Source organism: Hippoglossus hippoglossus, chromosome 6 (assembly GCF_009819705.1).
Source record: "Hippoglossus hippoglossus isolate fHipHip1 chromosome 6, fHipHip1.pri, whole genome shotgun sequence".
Taxonomy (NCBI): domain Eukaryota; kingdom Metazoa; phylum Chordata; class Actinopteri; order Pleuronectiformes; family Pleuronectidae; genus Hippoglossus; species Hippoglossus hippoglossus.
This window is the reverse complement of record NC_047156.1, coordinates 21,170,614-21,186,708: the sequence shown is the minus strand read 5'-3', so window position 1 is coordinate 21,186,708 and position 16,095 is coordinate 21,170,614. Positions and strand designations below refer to the sequence as shown.

At 42.7% G+C, this 16,095-nt stretch overlaps 1 protein-coding gene across 12 annotated transcripts in view; it reads left to right on the top strand.

Moving 5' to 3' along the window:
- The first annotated feature begins 2,121 nt into the window (after window positions 1–2,121).
- Window positions 2,122–16,095, top strand: part of LOC117763641 (unconventional myosin-IXAa-like) — a 147,408-nt gene continuing 133,434 nt past the window's right edge. For 7 of the 12 annotated variants that reach the window (XM_034588921.1, XM_034588926.1, XM_034588920.1 and 4 more), the window contains exon 1: window positions 2,123–2,441. The gene's annotated coding sequence lies outside the window, so the exon portion shown is untranslated. Of the gene's footprint in view, window positions 2,442–16,095 lie in introns of all 12 variants that reach the window. The other 5 variants (XM_034588925.1, XM_034588924.1, XM_034588922.1 and 2 more) reach the window with 3 other exon arrangements.

Here is a 16,095-nt window from a genome sequence, read left to right as displayed (position 1 = left end):
TCGTGTTCAGCGTAGCAACTTTTACACATTTTTATTCTCACGCCATCCCAAAAGCAATTAGCTGAGGTTTACCATCCCTGAGAAGCGTTTACAGAAAACCAAAAGAAAAGCACTCACCCTAATTTCCCATGTCCTTCTCTATATAGAGGCTACTTTCGAATAACAATGTTCAAAATTAAAAAATAATTGTGCACAAGGAGACTGAAAAGAAATCCTACAAGTGATTCATCTTTTTTCATTCTTCTTTATAGGTGGCAATTGGTAAGATTTGATGTTTCTATGTTGATAGCAGTCGATATGAATGTGTGTGTGTGTGTGTGTTTATTTTTATCACATTAGAAAATCTGTTCGATTTTTCCAAATAAAAAGTATAGTCTACAACAACATAAAATACATTTTCTGTACAATTTGGATTGCATCTTGATATGGAAAATTATACAGTAAAAATAAATATATCAAGTCAGATTGGAATTTGGATCCTCTTATTTTCCTTTCTGGTGACTTATTGAGCAGATTATCTGTATATAGTGTTGCTCTGTGATGAATTTAAAGGTAGAAGTAAATATTCTTATGTCTACACAAATAACAGAATCCTGTATAATGGAAGTAAAAAATGCACATGATTGAAAAAACTAAATTCCGCAGAAAACCTCACAGATCATTTATTAGGGATTTCGTCATTAAGCAAGTGCTAAGGTTAAGTTTATCAATGTCCTCTGAAGTCCTGGAGACATGACAGACTGTGTGTGTGTTAGTGTGTGTGTTCCTGTACATATATCTTTGTGAGAACCATTTTAAAGATCCAGTGTGTAAGATTTAGGTGAAAGGGATCTATTGACTGAAATTTAATATAAAATAATCCTAGTGATGTTTTCATGAATGTGTTTCATCTAAACTATACAAATTGTTGTTTTATTTACCCTAGAATGAGCGCTTTATATTGAAATTTACATCAGGGGGGGTCCTCTCTATGTACGCCGCCATGTTTCTTGTAGTAGCCCAGAATGGACAAATTAAACACCCTTTGAGTTTTTATGAAAACTGAAGATTACCACAGGATCTCTCTCATGTTTGGACATTTTTGGCCACACCCCACACTCCTATCAGTCATGTGCTGAGTGACACCTCCTGGTCTCTCTTGTTCCTGAACTGAAATCCACATTGAGTCATTCCTCCTTCATTGAGCCTCATCACACACAGTGGACATACAGTGGACATGCAGTGGACATGCAGTGAAACGTACAGTGCACAATCAGTGGACACACAGTGGATACACATTATAAACTCAGTGGACATACAGTGGACACACATTAGACACACAGTGGACATACATGTACAGTGAACACACAGTGGACATACAGTGTGGACATAAAGTGGACACACAGTGAAAACACACAGTGCACACTCAGTGGACATACATTAGACACACAGTGGACACACAGTGAACATACAGTGGACAGACAGTGAAAACAGACAGTGGACATACAGTAAAAACACACAGTGGACAGACAGTTGACACACAGTGGACATACAGTGAAAACACACAGTGGACAGAAAGTGGACACACAGTGAAAACACTCAGTGGACATACATTGAAAACACACAGTGGACATACAGTGAAAACACACAGTGGACAGAAAGTGGACACACAGTGAAAACACTCAGTGGACAGAAAGTGGACACACAGTGAAAACACGCAGTGGACATACAGTGAAAACAGACAGTGGACATACATTGAAAACACACAGTGGACATACAGTGGACACACAGTTAAAACAGACAGTGGACAGACAGTGGACACGTAGTGAAAACAGACAGTGGACACACAGTGGACATACAGTGAAAACACACAGTGGACATACAGTGGACACAGTGAAAACAGACAGTGGACAGACAGTGGACACAGTGAAAACAGACAGTGGACACACGGTTAAAACAGACAGTGGACAGACAGTGGACACAGTGAAAACAGACAGTGGACACACAGTTAAAACAGACAGTGGACAGACAGTGGACAGACAGTGGACACGCAGACTCCTCTTGAGCCCCTCCCTCCTCCAACACTCTTCTTCTCTTATTAAACCTCTGTCGGCTCGCTCCCACCCTCGGGCCTACGTGGACGCGCGGTGCGAGTGCACGCACGGCTCGGCGTGTAGAGAGGGGGAGAGGCGCGCTGGGAGGAGGGCGAGGTGACGGGAGGAGTGAACACAGACGCGGTGAGGACTCCGACAGAGGAGCAGAGAAACCGGGATCATATCCTCGCTGCTCCGGGAGCTGCTTCTTTCTCCAGCGGACGGATACGTGGTGCGGCGTCTTCCTGCGGGGACAGCAGCCCGGGTTTGCGGACAGGAGGCGCACGGCTCGCCCGCTCTTCCTCGTCGGAGAAAAAAACCGAAGAGCGGAGGTTAACGGAGCGGAGGACTGGAGGCACAGCGGTGGAGGTAAGCTCTTTCTCCCCAGTCAGTGAGCGCTCACAGCCCGGGGGGGGGGGGGGGGGGTTACCGTCAGCTACACGGAGCGGTGGATGTCACGGCTCCGGTGTGTCCGCCTCAGTGTCAGCACATCAGCTGCAGCCTCCCTGCCCACATTTTACACTTCAGCGCATTACGTGTGTGACGGGGACAGTCATGAATAGTCACGGTCAGGGACACCTTCCAGCAGTACGCACCCAGGGGCTCCCGGGCTCCCAGGCCCTCTCCCCCCCCCTCACATCACCCCTGCTGCCGCCGCCGCCGCCTCGGATGAATGTCACGCTGTTTTCTTACATAATGCGTAAATGTGCAGCTGCAGACAGAGGCTGCCCAGTGAAGGTAATGCTGGACGCCACATCTGGTCTGCAGTGTGTGTGTGTCTGTGTCTCTCTCTCTCTGTGTGTGTGTGTGTGTGTGTGTGTGTGTGTGTGTGTGTGTGTGTGTGTGTGTGTGGAGAAATAAATGTGACGCACTGGTGTAAATGTGCATAGAGCTCGATGCATGCAGAGATGGTTTGGTTCATTTTTGGAGCTCTGAGTGGATCTGTCTGATGATGATGATGATGATGATGGTGGTGGTGGGGATGAAGCTGATGCTGTAAAAGCTGCAGGGTTTTTGTGATGGATTGTTGTGACATGTTTGTTCGTCATGTGTGATGCTGCTTACATCACGCTGCTGCTGCTGCTGCTCCTGCTGCAATCCCCACATTGGTGTGTGGCCTGCTGATCGCGAAGCATATGACACCCTGTTGATGAGCACAAACTCACCAGTGTCAGAAGAGAATGAAAGGCCTGTTGTCAGAAACAGGAAACGTGCAGCTACCCCGACTAGAGCTGAAACCAGAGCTGATTAATCAGTAAGTGATTGACTGGGGAAATAAACAGTTTGAGCCTCTCAGATGTTCATATTCGCTGGTCTTCTCATGTCAAAGTAAATCTGGGTTGTGGACTGTCATGGTTTCACAATGAACTGATCTGTTGATACATAATCAACAGATGGACTTATGATGAATGTAATTGTTAGTTGTCAAGACGTAAATGAACCTTCCTCTACGAGTGAAAAGAACACGTCAGCTGCAATAACACAGGGAATATAAAGAGATGCCACCTTTATTTTTTTTAAGCTTTAAAACTTCAAGCCACTGTTTTACAAATTAAAGTGCTGTAATATTATGAATCTGATTAAATAAACTGGAAATTCAGCAGGAAGAAGTGATAGAGGTTATGATGGAGCAAAATCAGACCAAAACCAGTGACCATATATGTTTATTTGTTTAAGTGATTATTTAATCAACAGAAAATGAATCAGTTAATTTGATATTTATTTTATTGTTTTATCAATTATTTAAGAAAGGATGGAGGATTTTTTGATTCCATCTTCTGTAATGCTTTTTTCCTTTTTCGAGTTTTGGATTGCTAGTTTGGATAAGATTTGTCAAGAAAAACAGATTCTGCTTGTGAATGTACAGAATGGGTAGATGATGGACAAGATTTGGGGGCTGGAAGTTTTCTGGTTTCCATTTCTAGATCACGTTTAATCAGGCTTTGGTTGCTCTCAGGTAAACAGTCTGTGTGGAGAACAAGAGCACACATTGACCAAAAAGCATCAGCTATGGGTTTAGGGGGTTAGATGAGTCAAAATGTCGTCTGGATCTATAACACCTACAAAAATGATCACTGCTTTTGTTTTGTCTGGAGAAACGGTCGACTTGTGGGACTTATTGGGATAAGACAGGACATCTTTGAAAATGTCATGTTTGGTTTTGGGAATATATATAAACATTTTTTTTTTTTTTTAAAACAGTGATAGAAAATATTCGGCAGATGATTTATTAATTTAAATATTTCTTACTTCTGATCCTTACTCAGCTTAGAGCTAAAAAATAGCAGCAACAAACTACGTGGGTTTGTTAGGCAGGCTTCAGCTGGAGCTGAAATGAGGCTGTTTTCAGTCCAGCTGACGTGTTAAAACATGACCTCAGTCAGACCAGACCAGACCACCACTGCCCCTAAGGTCTCTGTCCACAAGCCGAGAAGCTTCAAGAGGAGACCCACCCTCCTCCTCCTCCACCTCCTCCTCTGGCTCTGAAGGGCTCATGTCGAGCAGCAGCAGCAAAGAACTGAGCGTGCATGTGACGAGTCCCTGCCGACCTGTGGCAGAGTCAGTACAGGTGCATTATTTTGAAATGCCAAGACAGTTCCTAGGAGAGCGTCTCACCTTGTTGAGGTGGTCTGCAGTCCATTCATCTGACTCGGCCCCCCTTCCTGCTGCCAGTTCAGTTAGAACAGAATTCCCTTATTGCCATGTCAACTTTGCTGACATTAACATTTCATTCAGCTTATTACGTAAGTGGCAAAGCCCTTGAGAGCATGACTGAAAACATTGCTTTGACAGCTCCAGCCGCCCAGCGAATGTACCCGTGAACGCAGCGGAGCAGCTTAAAAGCCGCTCAGAAATTCCTCGCTTTTAAACATGTGACAGGTAAAGACGTCACGGCAGAAGAAGAGCCTGTGACTGTTTCTGCCCAGTCACAGTCAATACAAACATCACCACAGTGATCAAAGCTCAAAGCAACAGTAGAGGCCTCTTATCCTTTTAGTCTACACCTCTATAGATACTTACAGAGTGGACGTTTTCCTTAGCATCTCTCCGGTTGTAGCTGCTCCTTCAACATCATGGCATGTTCATCTCAACATCTAGTTCCCGTTCTCAAGACACTTTGTGACAGGTCTGCCGTCAGCTGTTCATTCAGTATTTATGAACACAGTGAGTCAAGAGGAGAAACAAGGCTGCTTTCATGTATGAAGCCTTTCCACTGAGATCTGATTGGAAAATCAAATTTAAAGACTTGAGAACTGGGTGTGAAAATGATTTAAATGTACTTCACTTTCAAGAAGGTAGTTTCTCATTGGTTGTCTCATGTAGTCTAATGACTGAGCAGATGACAGGGTGTGATAACTCATTCGTTGAAGCTCTTACCTGCAGTTTGGTGTCCTCAGTCTGGACCAAGACAAAATCAACACATAGTCTGTAAATGATGAACCATAGACTGTAATTAAAGATGGATGACGCATCTCCACTTCCTCCAACTATCCACAAATGTAGCAACATTTTCCCAGATAAGAATGCTGCCATCTTGCGCATATTTAGTCTGTGCAGTAGTGATTGGGGGATGGACCCGCGGTAACATGGTCCCTCTAATACATACGCTCGACCAGTCAGTCTCAGCTGTCAATCATGACGTTTCACCTTGTTTTAACAGCATCAAGTAACTAGTTAAAACCAAACTTACTTGGAAAAATTAACAGTGTGATTAAAAACTACCTACAATGATAGAAACCATCTTTGATTAGAATTTATTTGACTTGTAACTTTGGTCCATGTCCCATCTACTAACATGGAGGGGGTGAGATTTGTGACCTCAAATGCTGCAGCCACCAGGTGGCGATTGAGATGCTTTGGCTTCTCTTTTGGGGAAGAGACATGTCGTCCATCTTTATGTGCAGTCTGCGTGATGAATACATATAAACAGGTCGAAAAGAGTCATTTTATTACCTCAAAAATCAAACAATTTCATCCTCGTCCGTTTGTTTGACGGTTGGTTTGTTTGTAAGCAAGATTACACAAAAACAAGACAATGGATTTCCATGAAACGAAAAGAATGTGCTATGGGTCAGGGAAGAACCCATTACATTTTCGTGCAGATGTGGATCCAGGACATTTCTTTAACACTGTGAGATATGGTTATTTTTTATATTTCACAATTTCCCCAGCAAAATTAATGGATCAATATGATAACTATGAGTTTGTGAAATCTGGTGCAACTTGATTGTATGGGGGACTGTTTGGCCTAAGCGGAGGTATACGCTGTATTAAGTGCCATTCCAGTATTGTGATATTATTGGGGTTTAGTTAGGAAAAGCTAAGCTTCCTCACTTTTTAAATGATAATCTCCCACATGTGCTGTTGATGTTTTAATCTTTGCCCTCACAGTGACAGGCATATGGCTGCTAAGTGATCCTGAATAAATACATAGGCCGCCATAAGATAAGACAGTTCACAATCAACAGACAGATGTTTAGCTTTTGGATTCATGCTAAAATCACATATCTGGTTTTACAACATCCTGTGGTTGATCTGCTTTGTTTTCACACCACAAATGAATGGCAGCAGAGTTCATGTGAAAGCAGAGGGAGCCTCTGCTCTGCAGTTGGTTTGTTTGAACCTCTGCAGACATGTTAGACGTGAACGCACCCTTAGTTGAAAGAGTCAGCCCTGTCTCTGAGTACCAAGCGATTCTCTAAATTACATTGTGCTGACAAATGTAATGGCAGGCTGGGTTATGTTCAGAGGCAACGTTTTTTTTTTTTTTTTTCAGAGTGACTGAAGTGCTGGGAGCTGGTTGGACAGGGAGGGATGGGAGGACTTGGACTTTCACAGACACAAGTTTCTATCCAAAGAGTTTTTGGACACGTTTAGTCTCTGTTTATCAGGTTATCTGCATTTGTTTGTTGGTTATTTAGCAGGGTTACGCAAAAGCTACTGAATGGATTTCCACAAAACTTGGTGGAAGAATGCGGTATGGATCAAGGGAGAACCCATATATATTGGTGTGGATCCAGGATTTTCTTTTCTTATTGTCTTTAGCATTTTGTGGTAGCACATTTTTATTGATTCCTCAATGAATAATTCATGGGTCTCGATGAAAAAAATCAGACATGTTTAAGGGACTGATATTTATTGAGTTTGTGCAATCTGGTGCATATCTAAAATGGTAATCTGGATCTAGTGAATTTAATTGGCGTTTCCAAAGGAGACCTTCTGGCAGAGGTAGTCTAGTTTAATGTGGCTGTGATGTATTTTCTGTTGCACATTAACATCAACATCATTCCTAGGGGTAGAAACAGCAGTGAATGAAACGTGTCAAGCCTGAATACACAATAATACTGAGTGTCACCTGAGGATTACTGATTTATCTGTGAATGAGAACATCAAGGACTTGTAAAACTGTACAGTATTAGCTGGCCCATATGTGACCTTGTTTCATACTAACTGACGTTTCTTGAAGATTTATCATGGTCCGCAGACTGTGATGATGTTGATGTATTAGATCATGGAGATAAGCTCATCAGAAGGTTTAAGGAGGAGCTAAAGAGCCCGTCTACTGTAAACCACTGAAAATCATTCGAGTCCTCAAACCCACTGACCTGCATTTCTGTTTTGAGCTGATGGGTTTACACCAAACAGTTGTGTTGTAGGAAGCTGATCGCCACTGGATCCCAATGTCCTTGCTGGAGCAGTCGAATCACGTTCAGACCCGCTGCTGCAGCTGAGCTCAAGGCTTCATGTAAGACAATACCAGGATGAGGTCAATGTTACCATGTCAGTGCGGCTATATGCATCTCCAAGCAGGTATATTTATAGAGCCTTTTACAATGGTGGTGGTAATGTGTGTGTGTGTGTGGGGGGGGGCGCACCTCAAATAGCATCTGTCTTTGTCTTGACACAGACTAGAGGAGAAGATACTACAGTAAAAGTAGTCAGGTTTCCATTGTTGTCACTGGCCTTTGTTAGTGAGGAAATCTACACAAGGTTAAAGTTTGACAGTAGCCCAGTTTAGCTCTTTTTCATGGCTGGATGAATAACACATTATTATGTTTTATAATGTAGTTCTGCAGTGCATTATGTCATATTGAGGCCTCTGTCCGCAGAGTAAATGTCATGTCCTCGTGCGTTTTCAGTTTGGCGACCACTCTTTGATTTTGATGGACATTAACTAATAATTTTTCAGTTACAGAATTCTATTCATTTAAAGGATATGGATGATTATATTCAATATATTATTATCATCATCAGAAAATGCATGAAAAAAAGCTAAAACCAACCTATTCCTTCCACAAACAAGTATTGTCTGTTTTCAATGGCTGATCTATTATCTCTCATTCTTCTCTGGTACCTCATTCCTAATACACAAAAAAGTCTCATTGCTGAACTGGCGAACACATCCTTTCAATTCATCCTGCTGCAGTAAATACTCACTGGAGTATATAGGACATGTGTGTAAACATTTGAGGAACTCTAAAGAAATACAACAGTATCCAGCTGACTTGAGATATCATTGACACTAATGCATTGTTGGTTTTGCATTGAGGGCTTGGTTCCTACACGGCCGGACTGAATCACAATGCAGATTACGGTGCCTGAGCTGTGCACTGAAATAGTTTCCCTGCTGACAGGCAACATAAACATCACCACACGTGCCTTGTTAACATTACACTTAAACCTGGTGGCAGCAAGTAACGTTAGCCTACAGTCAGCTAGTAGCCATACCTCAAGTCGGCACAACAACAAAATGCCTCACGCTACACGGTTGAAAGTGTGGCTGTGTTTAATGTGAAAGAATTCCGACACCAGGACGTGTAAAGAGAGGAACACAACAAACTTAGGGGATACATTTGAAAGCGTCACTGAACTCGGCAGTGGAGACGATTGAAGTTTGGAATATTTTGTTGTATTAAGAACTGAAACTGCTATTTAGTGTTAAATTATTGTAGTTGTGTTAGGTTTTACTTATATGGGGATTTTTGTTAGCCTTAGACTTAACAATAAAAAAAAAACGTTTTTATCGTCAACCTTCATTTTTTCCTTTTTTTAAATGAAAAAAAGTATTGGTTCTGGCTCTAATACTGCTTTCAAAGTATCGATTTAGCACCGTATTGGAAAGAATAAAACAATACTCAACCCTAATTGGGGTGGAGTGCCCACAGAAATGCACGGCTGGCAGCTTTTAGATTATGACGTGTAAGAAGGACGGTCACTTCCCATTAGCCACAGCTGATGAGATTTTCACATAGGTTAAGATTTGTTCCTGATAAACACACTTTGCCACACATGCACATGCACATGCACACAGCTGCACATTTAACATCTGTAGAGGATTCTACACACCTTCTGGATATTGACAGTCAAATGGATTATTCAGTGGAAACGTGACCACTGACACACTTCTGCTGTTAATGCTGCTAGTTGAGGCCACCAGGTGAGCTGCTGACCTCTGTGACTGACACTGAAAGTGATTTGTCACAGTGTTGATGCTCTGATTGATTGATTGATAGATAGATAGATAGATAGATAGATAGATAGATAAATTAGAGTCTTTAAGTGTTAATGTGACATTTTTTCTTTGAAAGCCTTCCTCCATAGCAGAGTTTAACTCACAAACACACCTCTCTTCTGCCGGTTTACATTTTCTAAAGTGAAAAACAGTCAAATGTCCAAAATAAAAAATGGCATGCGGTGAGATATCCTACCTCTCTTTTGTGCAGCTGTCTGGTTAAATTTATTAAGTTCATGCTGCCAGTTTAGGCTGCCTGGTGACCCGCTGACCTTTGTGACACTCATGTGACATGATGACTGAAAGTGATTTGTCACAGATGGACAAAGCCTTTAAGTGTTTAAGTGAAGTCCACCATATTGAGTGCAGAATCACTGAGGCACCTTTTCTCCTTTTTTAAGTTCAGGTTAATCCATAAACACATTTTCCTTGTTCGGTTCTACACGCTCTTAAGAAAATGACACTCAAAGAACCTATGTCCAAAAGAAGAAAAAGACAGCCGGCGAGGAATCTTGTGCAGCTGTCTGACGATATTAACATCACGTTTTCCTCACACTTATTCAAACGAGTCGCTGTGGTACAATATGTGTCAGTGCTGCGGATTGTTAGCGTGATAGCAGAACGTCCTTTTGATTCCAGCATGGCTTGATTCTTAGCAGCACGCTGCTGTTTGTTGCCATCAAAGCCAAGACCTCGTTGAATTTCTGCGACCATTATCGCTCCTCACATCTCTTTGTATTAGTGGTGCACCGATGTATCGGCCGTATATCGGTAGCAGCCGATATTCGCCTCGTTTACTGCTATCGGCGTATCGGTAATAAACTTGACTTTCACCGATAACATTGGCCGATATTCATTGGTATGTTTTCTGCAGCCTGCCAATCTGGCATCCAGATTATGGTACACTGACGCCGGGTTTACACCGGGCGCTGAAGCGCCGCGCAGCGCAGCGCCAAGGAAAGCCAGGCGCCTCCCATCCCCCCCCCCCCCCCCCCCCCCCCCCCCCCCCCCCCCCCCCCTGTTAAACCTTTGTGCGTTCACATGGGCTGCGATGCGCCGCGCCGCGCCAGCGCCCTTCACCGATGGTTTCGGCGTGCGAGCGAGCGTATCGCGCCAGGAAACAGACTGAAAAATGATTTTAAACGATATAAATGACATATTTGATATGATATAAATGATCAAATATGCATCCCATACTTTGTATTCCCCTTCTGTTGTCCTGGAGTTTTAATTTTCCCAATTTTCCCAATCACATAATTAAATGTCCCCCTCTGCCCATCCACTACAGCCACACAAGCAGTCATATAGATAAAAAGAGAGAGAGGGGGGGGGGCTAAAGGCTTGCTTGGAGAATACGTCATTTACCCCCGACACCCGACATTGAACGGGTTACATACAACAACAAGCGGAGAATCACGGGCTGACCGACGCGGAGAAATGCGGGTCCGGTGTGAACAGCCAGGCGGCTGCGCGCTTGAGAATAACGCTGCGCGGCGCGGGGCGGCGCTTCAGCGCCCGGTGTAAACCCGGCGTTACACACCAAGAAGGCCACATGCAAGTAATAAACAAATATCGGTATCGGTATCGGCTATCGGCTAGATTGTTGTTTTAAATATCGGTATCGGTATCGGCCAAGAATTTCCATATCGGTGCATCCCTACTTTGTATTATTCATTTAACTTCGTACTATGGCTGTCACTGCTTTAGGCATTAACACCATTTAAAGTTTGCTCTCCTCGTGCAGGTTTTTTTGCTGAAGTTACTTTGACGAGGAGAATTTGAGCGCTTTAGTTGTGTTCCTTGCAACAGGCAGCGGCTAGTGAGGCCACGGATCTGCCCCCCTGGCACTGCTGCCGGGCAAAGAGCAGCCAGCAGCGTCTCCTCGCTCTCCTCCGTCCTGCTCGGCTGGTTACAGATGGAGAGCTGGGGAGAGAGAGAGAGTTTGACAGGGAACAGGGAGGATTAAGAGAAGGAGTTTAGGCATTAATACATGTTGAAGGATTCCTTACAAATAGTGCATTGTACAGTCAGACCATCTCTCTGCTCATTAGAACAATGCCTCTGGCTGTCATATGACTCTGCTGGCTTCTATGTGTTGTGTGTCCATCCAACTTTGTAGGTTTTCCCCTCATTTCTATTAATTATGTGAGCATGATGCAGAGCAAAGTTATTAATATAATATACTTTTAATAAACAGTGTTTTCACATGTAGGGATGCAAAGTCGTCTCTGGTCTCATATTAATTTGTACTTCTGGGAATGGGATGTGTTGAACCCAACTCACTCTCTGCTCCAACCGGACAGTTTTCTGACACATGCACTGCTGCGGCACACACAAACAATGTCACCATTTTGTTTTTCAAATGTTCTTCTTTTTTATGTCCATTAACTCATTTTATATAAAATTACATTGACAACTATGTAAAAATACAATAAATACATAAAGCTGAATATTTGTAATTGTGTCTGTATAAAAAAAATTGTAGAATAACTTATAATGTAATTTGATGGTGTTTCTAATGGACTTTTTAAAAAACATTTTCTAAACTTATTTTTCTATACGGTGCTGACATCTCGTCATCTTTTAAGTTGATGTTGATGCACAAACCTCTCGCGAACAGTCTCTTAATTACACATCCAGCAGACACAGATTCTTCACTTCTGCACTATAGTTTGGAGTTGAGTTTCTGCTCAGCTGATAAATGTGGGTCCAGTCCAGGAAATATCTGGCTCTTTGGATGATAATTGCTGCATCATGTTCCCCAGCTAGTCGCTAACTGCGCCTGTCTGCTGTTCAGTGATGAGCAGGTTGTGTTTTTTGTGCTTTTTGCTGAAAGCAGCTGGGGCATCTGGCAACAACACTGATTAGAGTGGTGAACCAAAACAATAAAGCTGCGGGTCGGTGAAACCAAAACAATGAGCTAAAACTCCCCAAAACTGAGAAGAAATTTTAGGTCAGATGATGATTACCTGTCATTTTCTCACTTTTTCTCACATTACTCAATAAAAGTATTGATTGAAGCTGCTTTGAAGTGATAATCCCTCATTGCACAGGTTAACTTTGCATACACAACTAATGTAATCATCTTGATGAGTGCAATACTATCATAATGAATATGTATTATGCCCAAAATGGAATGGAATTAGAATTTTCCTTTACGCCTTCCTGGTTTATCTCTTTTTCTGTCCCCTTCTGGGTGGTATGGTGTTCACAGAGCCCATCCACATGATCCATATGACCTCTGTCCATATTACGCCAGCAGTCAACTCCTTTAAAGGCTCTTTGATCAGTTCTCTGAATCCCTGAAAGCCTCGAGGTCACAGTGTTGCATCTGACCTTGCAGCCAGAAGTCCCACACACTGGAGCAAGCCTAAAGAATGTCCCTGCAACGATCAATAAACTATCACATTAATCATTTTGTTTACCAACTCCGGATACTGCTTTTTTGTATTTAGACCATGAGTTGAGCAGCTGAGTGCTGCCAGAAGCCAAGCCGGGAGGGTTGCAGCTGGTCATCAGTCTGAGGAACCCACAGAAATCTAGCAGGAGGCTCTGAGGATGTAGTGCACGAGTATTGCAACATATTCAAATTCTATTTATTCCATTGTGAAATGTTGTGTTGCTACAGTCGGTTAAAATGTGCGTTGGTTAGTGACAAAAATATGATGAAAAAATTCAGTGACTATTGCCAAAATGATTCCAGTTCCAACTCCGGAGAATTTCTGCAAAATTGTGTCCGGACCTTCTCCGGAGTTTTGCTTTTCACACTTAAACAACGCAGCAGGAGATTGTCTGCTTTCAAAACAACAACAAAATCTTGAGTGTTCAGCGGTGATGCAGCAGGCAGGACGTAACGTTTTATTTCTGCTGCGGAGATTTTATTTGGCCCTTATCACCAAAAGTTTTTGTTGTCATCTTAGTCAGTGTCTACGTGTATGCCACAGCTTTTTCATCCTGAGATATTTGTATAGTTTTTTTATTCTTTTGTTTGTTGTGTGTTAGAAACCTCATCAACATGACCACTTGCTCGTGGTGAATTCTCCGCCTGTGTTCTCACAGCGGCTCACTCATTGGGTAGGGTTAGGGTTACTACAAAAACTCCAAAGAAATTCTGGAGCCTCTCACTCGATCATTTGCGTTCTCCCCTCTGGAGAATGTCAGGAGATGATCTGGAGTTCACTTCATGTGTGAAAGCAGCCTGACAGTCTCTCAGTAGGTTCAGGTGGTCAGTGCAAGCTCTCGGCCTGTGTTTCATCTCTGCTGCTCATGCTGACGCTGGCATTGTTTGTCTCACTGTTAGCAGCAGACTGATGGAGCCGTTTTTCAGATTGACAGTTCTAGCGCAGCCAGCCACACTCGCCTGAAGCCAGCCAGCCTGTGAAAAAAACGCCTGAGAGTTGATCGGGCGCAAGAAAAACTCTTGCCTCTCTGCAATTAGCACCGTGTCATTTTGAGGTTCCGAGGCAGCCGATAATGTCACATCTCACTAACATCTGCGGTGCAGCTGTTTTTGACAGGGTGCCTGCAGACCCGCGAGACTGCATTATTCGGCGCTCGTGTCACTTCCCTGAGAGCTGAATTACTGTCTTTAATAAGTGCTTGTCTCATATTTGTGCCGTATGCACTGTCAGTTAGTTTGCGAGCAGCGTCTGGTTTCTGTAAGCGTGGACTGGCTGCGGGTTGGGAGTCGTAGCCAAATGACGGCCTTCTGAGGAGCGCTGGCTGCAGAAACACACACGAGAGGAATTTGAATACCGTACATGCACAATGTGAAAGACAGGCAAGACAAGCTTGTGACCTACTCTCTACCACTGCTTTGTTCCAATATGCTGTTGGCAGTGCGTGTGTGCGTGTGCGTGTGTGCGTGTGCGTGTGCGTGTGTGTGTGTGTGTCTGTGTGTGCGTGTAAGTTTGTGTGCGAGAAAGAGAGACAGAGAGAGGCAGCAGTGGCCATAGCCAGAACAAAGCATGCTGCGACCAGAGGACTTGGGTGTGGCACCAAATGAAGTCTGATCTCTCTCTGTTGTCCTCCCCTGCTCTAATACATCAGCTCATTGGTCAGTGTAGGTGCGCATTAAGCCTTACTACTTTCTCTGCACCAACTTGAATGTGCTCATAGTATTGAAAGTAAGTTTAAAACTGCCAAATGTTTAAACAAATTGTGAAAAGGGGGGTTGACATGCAACAAAGCCCCGGCCACAACTGAGCCAAGGATTTAACAGTTATGTGCTTCCTAATAACCACCTGGCAACCTGACACTCCATGTTATGCAAAGTCAAGGTCAAACTAGTCAGCAACTGGCTTTTGTTTCCATTTTTCATGCAACAAGATCTTAAATGTAAGAGTTTTCCGATTTATTTGGTTTTAAATTATAGTAAATAGAATATATTTGGATTTTGCACTGCTGGTTGGACAAAACAAGACATTTGATGTTTTCTTGTGAGGTGTATGTTTCACTGTTTCCAGCTGATTTACAGACCAAAGGATTAAATTAGAAAATGATTCAAAGACGAATTAATGATAAAAATAAAGCTTTAAGCCTCAGTTCAACATATCAAATATAGTACTGACATCTGCACTGAAAAATATCAGCAAGTACATTTTCTTTTTTCATTCTCTTCTCTTTGTCCAGGCTCTCCTTTATGTCTCTCCTGCTCTTCCTCCGTGCTTCCCCTTTTTTCCTCTCTGGCCCTAAAAGCTTAGTCATTCTGCCAAGGTTGTCTCAAAGTTGCTCTGTCCTGTCGTCTGGCCTACTTTGGTGCTCAACTCTAAACTGGGACGCCACAATACGAATATAGCAGGTACGAGACGGTGGTTCAGTGGCTCAAAGGCACATTTTGTGCAGATCGAACGCTGCAGGTTTCGGACCTTGCAGATATCCTCTCTTGTCGTTTCCCTTCGATGTCTTGTGTTGTGTAAAGCACTCAGTTTACTGGTGGTTATGAGGTTGTGTCCGTGCTCCCTCAGAGGAGCCGTGCACACGTGGTTGAAACACTTAGTTTAAAATGGAGTCATGTGGCGTGTCACACAGTCATTGTTCTCTATTGCTTTCATTATCAGCTGTTTTCTCTACAGCTTGTACAGCTTCAACTAACAATTATGTTCATGACTGATTTATGAATGTATTTATCTTATCTAAAGACTCACACATGCTTATATCTCTTTCTGCTTCTTCCTTCAGGTTTTAATGATAATATTATGGTAATAACAAAAATCTCTTTCCAGCCTCTCAAATGTGAAGATTTTCAGTTTTTCTTTGACTTTGGACTGTTGTTCAGAATAAATCTAATATATATAATATATTTTCTGAGATTTATAGACAAATGAATAAACTAAATGAATGAGTACATGCTGTACTATAACAGTTAGTATCTACAAAAACACAGAAATCAGTTTTTAAAGCATTTTAGAGCAGAAACATTCAGTTGATTAATCCAATGATTGCCAACAATTTGATATTCAATTTAAGATATTTATCAGCAAACATGATAGTCCTAATACTAACCCCTTT